Source organism: Cyclospora cayetanensis, unplaced genomic scaffold (assembly GCF_002999335.1).
Source record: "Cyclospora cayetanensis isolate NF1_C8 unplaced genomic scaffold, CcayRef3 CcayRef3_contig_314, whole genome shotgun sequence".
NCBI classification, from domain to species: domain Eukaryota; phylum Apicomplexa; class Conoidasida; order Eucoccidiorida; family Eimeriidae; genus Cyclospora; species Cyclospora cayetanensis.
The window spans coordinates 1-9,910 of NW_020312275.1; the positions used below are offsets into that span (position 1 = coordinate 1).

The 9,910-nt window shown below is 46.3% G+C and overlaps 1 pseudogene; it reads left to right on the plus strand.

Annotated features, from left to right (window-relative positions):
• Positions 1-3,674: 3,674 nt before the first annotated feature.
• LOC113146464 lies at positions 3,675-3,770 on the plus strand (annotated as a pseudogene).
• The last annotated feature ends 6,140 nt before the right edge of the window (positions 3,771-9,910 follow it).

Here is a 9,910-nt window from a genome sequence, read left to right on the forward strand (position 1 = left end):
AAACCCTAAACCCTAAACCCTAAACCCTAAACCCTAAACCCTAAACCCTAAACCCTAAACCCTAAACCCTAAACCCTAAACCCTAAACCCTAAACCCTAAACCCTAAACCCTAAACCCTAAACCCTAGACCCTAAAACCCTAAAACCCTAAACCCTAAACCCTAAACCCACGGGGTGATTACCTGTGCAGTGAACATATGGGTTCAATGCATTGTTCTACATCACTTGGAGGCAGATGCGAGACATGTACTCCAGAGGTCATCCGCTGTTTCTTTTAAATGTCTGTGGTTATCGCAAACTCTGTGTGGTTTCAGGAAACGCGGTTGTTTTGTTCTGCCCCTTCAGAGTTCTCGGGTTTTTGTCTTCCGCTGATCCAAATAAAGGGCTTTTCGTAAATCTTCATTCTGCTCACGTTTATGCACGATGGGGTGTTCCTGGCCTCTGATGACTTGTGATTGATGCTGGGGGATGACTTCACATCTTTCCCGGTGCATAGTTATATCTGCCAACATCAACAGGATTTACTGAAGTAATACTCCATTACACTTTGCTCACATTGTCCTATGTCACAAAAATTTCGTGCGGGGCATGCATGTTTGTATCTGTAGGGTACCAGTCCCTTCACGGTACATCAACCAGCATTTAGTGGACAAAAAATACTGTGAATGTAGAGCTATACACTTCTTTGCTCCCTCCAGTACAACGAATATGGCTTGCATCAGTTTCTTCTAACCACTAATTTTCACATATGGGCCCTTGAACGCCTGATGCTTTGCTGTTTTCAACACGGAATCTGTAACTCAGGCAATTGGGTGAATTCTGCTTTTTCTGATTCAGCTCCCAAGCTTATTTGCAGTGATTTTTGAAGCTAATCTACGACACTTGTGCAGGCCCTCACTATCACAACCAGCTGCATCCCCAATGATCACACTAGTACCAAAGCGTAAGGACATACCTAGACTCCGCTGCTAGCATCCAAATGGCTTCTTTTTTAAAACGTAGAAAGCCATGTTTCTGCAATTTTTTTGCAAAGGATGCAGACCCTTAGAATCTGTGAAGAAGAAAACGCTTAATTTGTTTTCTTTGCTTCTCCATGCCACTCGAACCTGAGCACGCTGGTAGAGTAAAAAAAACATTCGTGGTGCCCAAATCACAAATCACGAGCTTCAAGCATAAACAGGCATTCGCAGCACAGCTAGCCGGAGGTGAAACCAGGGGACAGCAGCCAGCTTATCAATGACTCAACAGTAGCTGACTTGTATATGCTTAGAGACATCAGCTCATAAGTTGGTATGCAAAAGCTGCATCAAAAGTTACTCCTTTAGATTTCAAGTCGCCAAGGAAAGCAGCCCATTTTCATGCAATTTCAAAGTTTAAGGCTTCGCCGTGACTGCATATTACATTATGACCTGCAATACGCGGACACAGTCCCACGCCAAAAGGGATGACAATTCTTGCTTTGCCGACCAGGCACCAAAACTGCAGATGGAGAATATAGGGGACATAACGGTCAGCTTCTTTTACCCCTTCACGAAAAACCCACATTGTCACTGCTAGCCAACACGTTGTCTCAGCAAATCTCTGCCAAGGCAAATCTTACATACTGCACATACATTCAAACCACGGGAAAATGATTTATTTAAAACATTTTCACGGCGTACGCTCAAAGAAGTTTTCGAGACCACGATAATGCTGGCTTGCGAACGGTTTGGGGGATGCTCCCTCAATCGCAAGTTAAATTGGTTCAAATTGCTAGTGACCGTAGCACAAATAGAAATTTCTGATATTGAAAGCAAGGACGCAGAAGACATCATAAGAGCCTGTAGAAACACTTTAAAACGCATTTCATCATTGACGCTAATCAACAAACATTTTAGTAGGAAGGTCACCAGTAACTGCAGGCGCTCTGCTCTACGCTCCATGCTTTGCTTGCCCCCACGTTCTTAAATCAGACCATTTGATTTACACATGTGCATCACGATCCCGTGGTTTATGGGAACAGAGATATTAGAAGATCTGATATAGCTTGGCACGGCACTCGAGGCCATCCCCATTTCCCTCTTTAGCAAAGGGGTCGCAGTCTAAGTGGGCAAAGCAGGCAGAATCAGCCAGCTAGTCATTGCACTAATTACAAAAACCATACAAACACGCTAACAACATAGGTTTATCCGCAACCATCGACGAATTATAAAAGTCCTTTATATCTCTACATCATAGCTCGTCCTCTCATTCATCCAGTGAGTTCCTACGTTAACTAAGAGCCCGGTTTCTTGTAGCACAGCCTTTAACCTCCTTCCAGCAGACCTATCAGTGTATTCACAAAAGCTGTCACCTAACGAATCGATATACTTTCCTCCTTCGCCTGCACGAGACATCAGCCTCAGTGCTCTCTGATTCTGCAGGACAATTAGGGGTCAACCCCGCCGGGCTGGCAACCTATAAGACAGCTGTCCCACACAGTTTGCAAGCACACACAGCGACAAGACCCTTAGGTGTAAACCATGCTTCACACACCTACAGTACCAGCAGAGCCCGGTTTTCCTTTCGTATGCCTTAAGGATGACTACGGCGGCACATTCATACTAGCTGCCACACTAGACGAAGCGAGTAGTGGGAAAAATTGTATTGCATACCGTATATGGGTACCGTTGTATACTTTACTAAAAAAATCTACTTGTCTCTTGAGGTTAGATAACACCATCACTCATTCAACGAAAATAGCCGCTCAGTCGAAAACTGGACGATATCGAACACAAGAAAACATTAAGAATTGCTGTTCTCGCAATAGGGTAACGAGGTTTATCCACAGCCAAACGCTTGCGTACATGTCATGCTTTTTGCGCTCATTGTGGCTGCTACTTTTTGGTATGCGGAGCTAAAAACATGTGATGTGACCCTTTATGTGTAATATAAATAAGGGCAAGGCAAAATGTGCTATCGGTTTTACTCGACCAGCACAAAACAGACGATGAACGTCAAGAAGGGACGTGACATGGATCAACACCAGAGGGTAAACACTAGTTTGCTCCATTATGTGATATGCGCGAGCTATGCAGCTTGCGGCAATGTAAGACAAGACCAAAGGGAAAAGTGTGCGAGTGCCTATGTCGACAATAACTTTTGAACTTGCCGTGACTCCGGCACCCAATACCGATTACTCTGCGGAAGCCCAACTAGCTCTAAGACCTTCTGGACAATTTTCTTTAGACGCAACCTACTGATAAGTTACGATTCTAAACAACAGGCTAGGGACGGGATGCATGCGCAGTTGAAACTTTGCGACAGAGCGGGAAGGTAAGCGTAACCGCAAACAGGGTTACACATATATACCTTGATGAGAAGTTGTTTCATACCTTTATGAACAAAACCTAGTACTCTTTGGCTGTTTCCATAGGTGCCGTACTTGAAACTGGCAGTTTGTTACGAGTACTAATACACCCAAAGCAGCCAGAAGAAAAACCATCAGGCTCAGACTAAACACTAGTGTCTGTAGTCGAACCTAGGCGGTCGCGTGGAACAGTAATGCTTTTAGAGCTCACATATTACTAATTATATTAAATGGATGCGGGCTCCGTGGTTGCTGTTTCCAAACTTCATGCAGTTCACTTATTTTCAACCAACTAGTGATAGAGGGAGTGTTTCTTTGCCAAGCTACACGTGTGGGGTCATAGGGTGGCTTCGTTTAGGAATTTCATTAGTTCAAGTTGGAACGATACAAGGAGGACTAGCATGGCCCTTGACCAAGGATGACAAAACAAAAGCATACTTCTGAATGAGGCATTTCAAGGCATTAAATTTCCATAGGTTAATCCCAGTAGACCAAACACCTTGTCCCATAACCTACTCCCTTGAAAACACCACCAAAGATTTCAGGGAAAGGCTACATTCGAAAAAATATGCACTGACACACACACACACACACACACACACACACACACACACACACACACACACACACACACACACAAATCAATGCCATTACTGTGCATCGTAGTAGTACTGTTGTCTGGAAATTACTTAGTCTCTAATCGAATTCACAGTGGCTTGAGCAGGTAAATGTTCCATGTCTTTCATGTAGACACCTAGGAATTAATGCTTAGAGAGAAGAATGGGAAGGTCTAGTAGGGACGACACACCCAATATGTAGGAGGCAAGGCGTAGCTCACATCGTGCAGTGCCTACCAGCCAGAAATGGCAACATTTTAAGCCTTTTAAGAGCCGTTGTTGGCTTCTTTTAGCAACTGCTGCAGAACCTGTAGGTTAGGAAATATAAGCAAAGCTTTAACACATTCTAAAAACGCAGGGAGTTGAGTCGTGTGTGCATCAGATCATCGCGTGGGTGACAGGGCCTGTGCACCACCGCGAAATCTGGGCAAGTGCATGAGACAAATTTAGAGTCACACAGCTTACACTAGGCGACTTGACCAGAGCATGACACGCATGAGGAGAGATCCCAGAAATCAGCAGTAAGAACAATCACCATGCATCGGCTGCCTTCATTGAAAGCGCTCGTCCTCCATCGTCCATAATGTGAATTGTGCACTAGTAATATTTTATTTTGTATGCTGTTGAGGGCAAATTATTCAAGTTTTTGATCAGCAGGAATTCACATACCGAGAACTGTACTGTACAGCAAAACAGACAGAAGCATTCCCTGGCGCATCATACCCTGATACACCCGTCATATCTTCAAACCTCCGTACACAAGCTCTTTGTTGCTCAGTCAACCGCCTCCAAGAGTCACGGATTTGTCAAACTATTGATGTAAAGCTAGGTTTCCACCTTTAATCATTCAGAGTGACTGACCTGTAAACAAGCCACGCTGCACTCCAAAGAGCCACTTTGAAGGAAAATTCTTCCTCCTAATGTGAAGATATACATCGCAAAGTAGATTAATTCAGATGTCACAAGCTTGCGCATTCTACTGCATTTGCTTTGACTCTTCTGTGAACAATGAGTGCAGCCAAATTGTTTTGAGTATTCGTTTTTCAGCAATTCTGTGGTTTCATCGTTCTTTCATCGGCTACTGCCCTGCACGCGGGTGCTCCTGTCGAGGTACCTCATTAGGTGCAGCTGCAAATAGAAACAGGGGCGAGCTCTTACCGATGCTTGGTGCCCGTGTCTTCGCAAACTCCAACATATCGACTTAAAAAATTACTGTCAAAGTAGCAATGAAAATTATTTTCCTTGTATGACGATTCCGAGGAAATATGACTGGCATTTTTTTCACTCATGTACGAATTACATCAGATGCTTTCTTACTGACTGATGTTCACATTTTTGATACTGCGGTTCGCTCTCGGCATAATATACTGTACGCGTGAATGTCGAAAGAATTCCCCTGCCATTTTTCCAACAGTCGTTAACTGCAGCAAGGCAACAGGTCATACCAAGCATATATATGCAAGCAACCTCTTCTAAATGAAGTAGCCACGAAGCACGTTGCATTGGGGGCTCTCAAAAATCTATCACCTACACCAAACACCACTGTGAGAATTATCAAGACAGCTGTGGTTCTACAGTTCTACATAGTACACAAGAAGTTGCACATATTAAGATGATATATGAGGCGAACGGAGTTAAGATTACTCGACAACCTACTGCCCTACCTAGCTACAACGCGACTGGGATATGCCAGAGCATTGTGCTGCTGAGACCATATTGTGAGACTTTCCAGTACCACAAAACCAGAACATTCCATACAAAAGGTCGCCTCTTTCTTTAATTCAGAAGAGCTTCGCATTAAAATACTCTGACTGTGTGTATCGCCGTCGATAAAAATAGACTGTCCACACATCTGCCCCCTGTTTTAACCAGATTAATTGATTCTCTTGGCATGAAGTACAATGTGTCTGGATTTGACTATGTAAGCCAATAGTCGATTGCACACTCATGCAACCATTGAGGGGAAGCGTGAAAACCTGTCTTTTTGAAAGAATGCTTACTAGAAGGTTGAAGATATCGGGGCTTGCCGGTACACAAAATGGGGACCTTTGCTGTCAAGGATTGCACGGCTCTCCGTGGCACCTGATTCCTGGTTCATACAGTGCATGCACGTATTTTGTGTCGGTCTATTGCTTGATCTGTGTGGCGCTAATACTCAAAATTACACTTTTAGAGCAGGAATCTATGCGATTAATTGTGTGATGGACTGTTGCCCATACAGAGCCCCCGAAAGAGAACTCACATAGGTTTTCAACTAGATACACGTCGGCTATATATATTTAGAAGGCTATGATATTTGCGTTTGATGGTGTTCTTGCGTAAGACACCTTTAGCAAGCCCATGAGGCCTAGGCACCTTAACGTGCTGCTAAGGAGTTTCCACACAAAGACGCATGGCAAGTTCTTGTGCATGGCAAAGCTTTAGGGTTGACGTGTAGGGAAGCACTGCCTGTTAGTAGTAGTTCCATAGGCACCTCCCTAGAATTGTTCAAATTCATCTAGTGAAAGTCTTTAAACGACGCCGAATACCTACACTTTGTGGTCTCCCAGTCCCGTACCATGGAAATACTGCAGGCTGGAACAGAAGGCATCATGTTAAAAGGGTCTCACACAGTACATCTTTTTCTCCGTGATTCGAAAGCACCTGAAAGTTGACTTTGGTCGTCAGTGGTTCTGGTCGACAGAACAAGACGTTTGAAGTCCTTATCGCCCCGCGTACGCATCAAGAAACATTTTGGTCTCTTCCAGACAACTTTTGGGTATAGAAGCGCGCTACTATAGCCGCCTAATTGGTTTTTTGATACATTACAAGGTGCTTGAGCGGCCGACAGCTCTGCGTGCTGTCAATAGCAACCTGACACAGGCTTTGCATTTGTTCTTTGACTCCACAAGCCTTTACTCCCTCCATTGCTGTTGTATACCTCTACGGAGCTCACCTTGCAAATCTTTATGGATCTTGACACTGCAAATTCTGTAGGTCTATTAGACTGCAGCCAAATTATGCCCGGCGCCTACTGATCTGCCAGCCATTCGTACATCTCAGTTCTTCAAGCAAGCACGTTTACTTTAACAGTAGGAGCGGTGTCGTAACTAAAGGCCGCATGCCCAATTGACACTGCCTCCGCTGTAAGCAATGTGGTCGGTATTTGTCACTTTCGCAGGTGGAATGAACACCAACATGATAGTGCCTGCCTGTAGGCCGCAAAATGCAAGGTTGCTGAGCGTTTATGATACAACGGTGCGTTGAAAGTTTTCGTTTGGTGCTTAGCTGCGTTTGCTGAATCTCATAGACATACCCCATGCAAGCCGTAGAGCAGCTGCTGCCAATTTAGTTTCTCTCAAATAACTCATAAATAGCTGATGGTAATGCTTACTGAATTCACGTTCTCCTACGACTGGCATACCCTACCAACCCAGCCCTGGAATGCGTAACAGTACTCCCATTCTAGATACGCTGGCTGCTTGTACATCTGCCAGCAGATGCGCTGTTTTATAGAAAAGGGGAAGCCACCGAGTATGCGAATTGAGGGCAGAACTGAGAAGAAGCTATCGGATACATCAAACGCGGTGTATGAGGTAGGCAGACTTGCTACATTCCACTCGTGCATGCAGATATGTGTTCGTTTCAACGAGCTGGCACAGCGTGCAGCAGGGCGAAATGCTAATAAGCCCACATGGGCAGTTGTTACAAACACCTCCTACCGCCAAACGTCCACCAACCACCCAAGTACACTTTTACTTCGCCGAAAGCTAGTACCGAAACATTTTTTGGACGATCCCCCATTGTGAAATCATGACTATCTGGCTCGGTGTCGAGCATATTACAGTTTTCACTAGAGCTGCCGCTCAGGCCTTTACACACTCACCACACCCCAAACAATGAAACAGGCATTCTACTGGACGACACCACGTGCATCCATGATTACGGGCAGCTAGTCAATGCACGGGTTCAATGGACTCTTCCCTGATTGCAGTGCCAGTGATCGCTAAGCTGGTAGTGTCTCTTAAAGGAAAGCAGCAATGTCGGCCCGTATTCTGTATACAACGAAGCATTGCACGGTTTGTGCAACCCACAGCTGCATTTGATCAGTGCGGTGAACGCGCTACATGCAGATCGTAGAGCGCCTAAGCTGATGACTACGCAATGCCTTGGACACAGCTGATGAAAAGCTGTATGCGGTGCTGAATGGAAATGCCACCGACTATGGCCGTGAGATTTGACCATGGCACTGCTATACTAAAAACGATTGGATTGCCCAACAGAATTCCTCCTGCTAACTCGCCCGCTGCTAGCAGCTCAAGAGACAGCATATCTCAAGTTTGGGGGCTACTATTGCTGGCGGGCGCTACGTTACAGAGAAAGCGCGCCTACACTCTGAATGACCGGTCAGGTAGCGCCGCATTTTATTTGACGTCTGTTGAGCGCACACTTACACCACTGCAGGCAGCTTATCGGTATGCAGAGGGGACTAAACGACGGTGCACTATGTGCCTATTACGAGGAAAACAGTGTTCGAGCCCTAGACCTCGGAGTCATCCACTAGACCGGCTCCTGGACGTGATACGGTGTGCCTTTTGCTTACGTCCCACGGAGGCTATGTCTCGCACTTATAGCCAAGGCGTAACGTTTATTTGTTTGAGCCTCTTTCTGCTTGGAATTATTTGTCTATTTCGGTATTTCTTTGCTCAATCCTTGCTAGTGTAGTGTTCTGCACTACACTTTCATTCGTCTCGCAAGGAGCCTTTCCCCCCTGGTGACCGTCGCGTGTTCCGTCAGCGGGGTCAACTGCAAGTTTTCTTCGAGGGCATCGTCTTGTGTGTGTCTTGCAGGGATCATTGTGGTTTCCTGGGGCTTGCCTCTCCAGATGCCGTCTAGGTAAATTGACGCCTTTAGAACCTGCTCGCCTTTAAAATTTCGGTAGGTCCCTCGAGCGGCTGTAATGATTTAGCCACCAGCTCTCCTCCCATGACCTTTACCTCTGGGAAAGTTGCAGAGCCGCCTGTTGCCTGTCGGGGCCGTTTAAGTTGGTTGGGCTGCCAGGCGCGGAGGGAAGCCGGCAATTTGTAAGGTTGGGTCTGTGTCCAGGTGGCGTGGTCCTCTGGCTTGCCGCGTCACTCGCGCAGATACCGAAGGGAGTCACCCTTACTCTTATTCGTCACACTGTAATCCACTCCGTAGGTGGCTGATGCCTGCCCTGTGGTGTCCCGAATGTAGAGCCCACGAATCGCTGGCTCTTGAAACATCGTGAGAATGTTCGCCTAATCGAGCTCTAATACGTCGCGATGCGCGAAATATCGTAGTGTCTGTCTCAGGGAGGTACAGCACCGCTGTCAGCAACCGTGCGAACCCACTTGAATATCAGACTTGGTCCGCAGTAACGGGGCCCAACCGTGGAGCAGATGGGCACATCCGGGAGATTGCGGCTACTTATCCACACTTCGCCACAGAGAGTACACTCAACTTCCCCTAGCTCCAGATCAGTTCAAAGCTTCTGCTGTCATTTCGCATGAAGCGTATGGCTCTAGGTCGGCTCACACAGTTGCCTGTGAAAGTTGGTCGTCGGCGTGAGTGTTGGCGCGACGCTCCCAAGCATTTAGATTCGTGGTGCCGTAGTACAGTACTCGCTGGTCACCGGTGCTACTCTATGCGAGCGCACGAGCGCGAGGTACGATCTGACACTCGCTCCCATCGGATCGAGGGATCAAACTCCACAGCTTCTGTCCATGCATTCTGTTCTCCGTCCCTTTAAAGGTGATGTGCGGATGCCGCCACGCGCGTGACCTCCAAAGGCTCGCATAGACAATCCCGCTTCTCAGAGTGACATAGTGGGCTCCGATCAAAGGACTTTTAAAACCCCACGAAATCGAAATGGGCGAGATACGGCCAATTGAACCGTATTCGCTGTTGAACTAGCCTTGGTATTCAAAATGAACTGCGTCGTCCTATAAGTAAGGGACTTCAACGG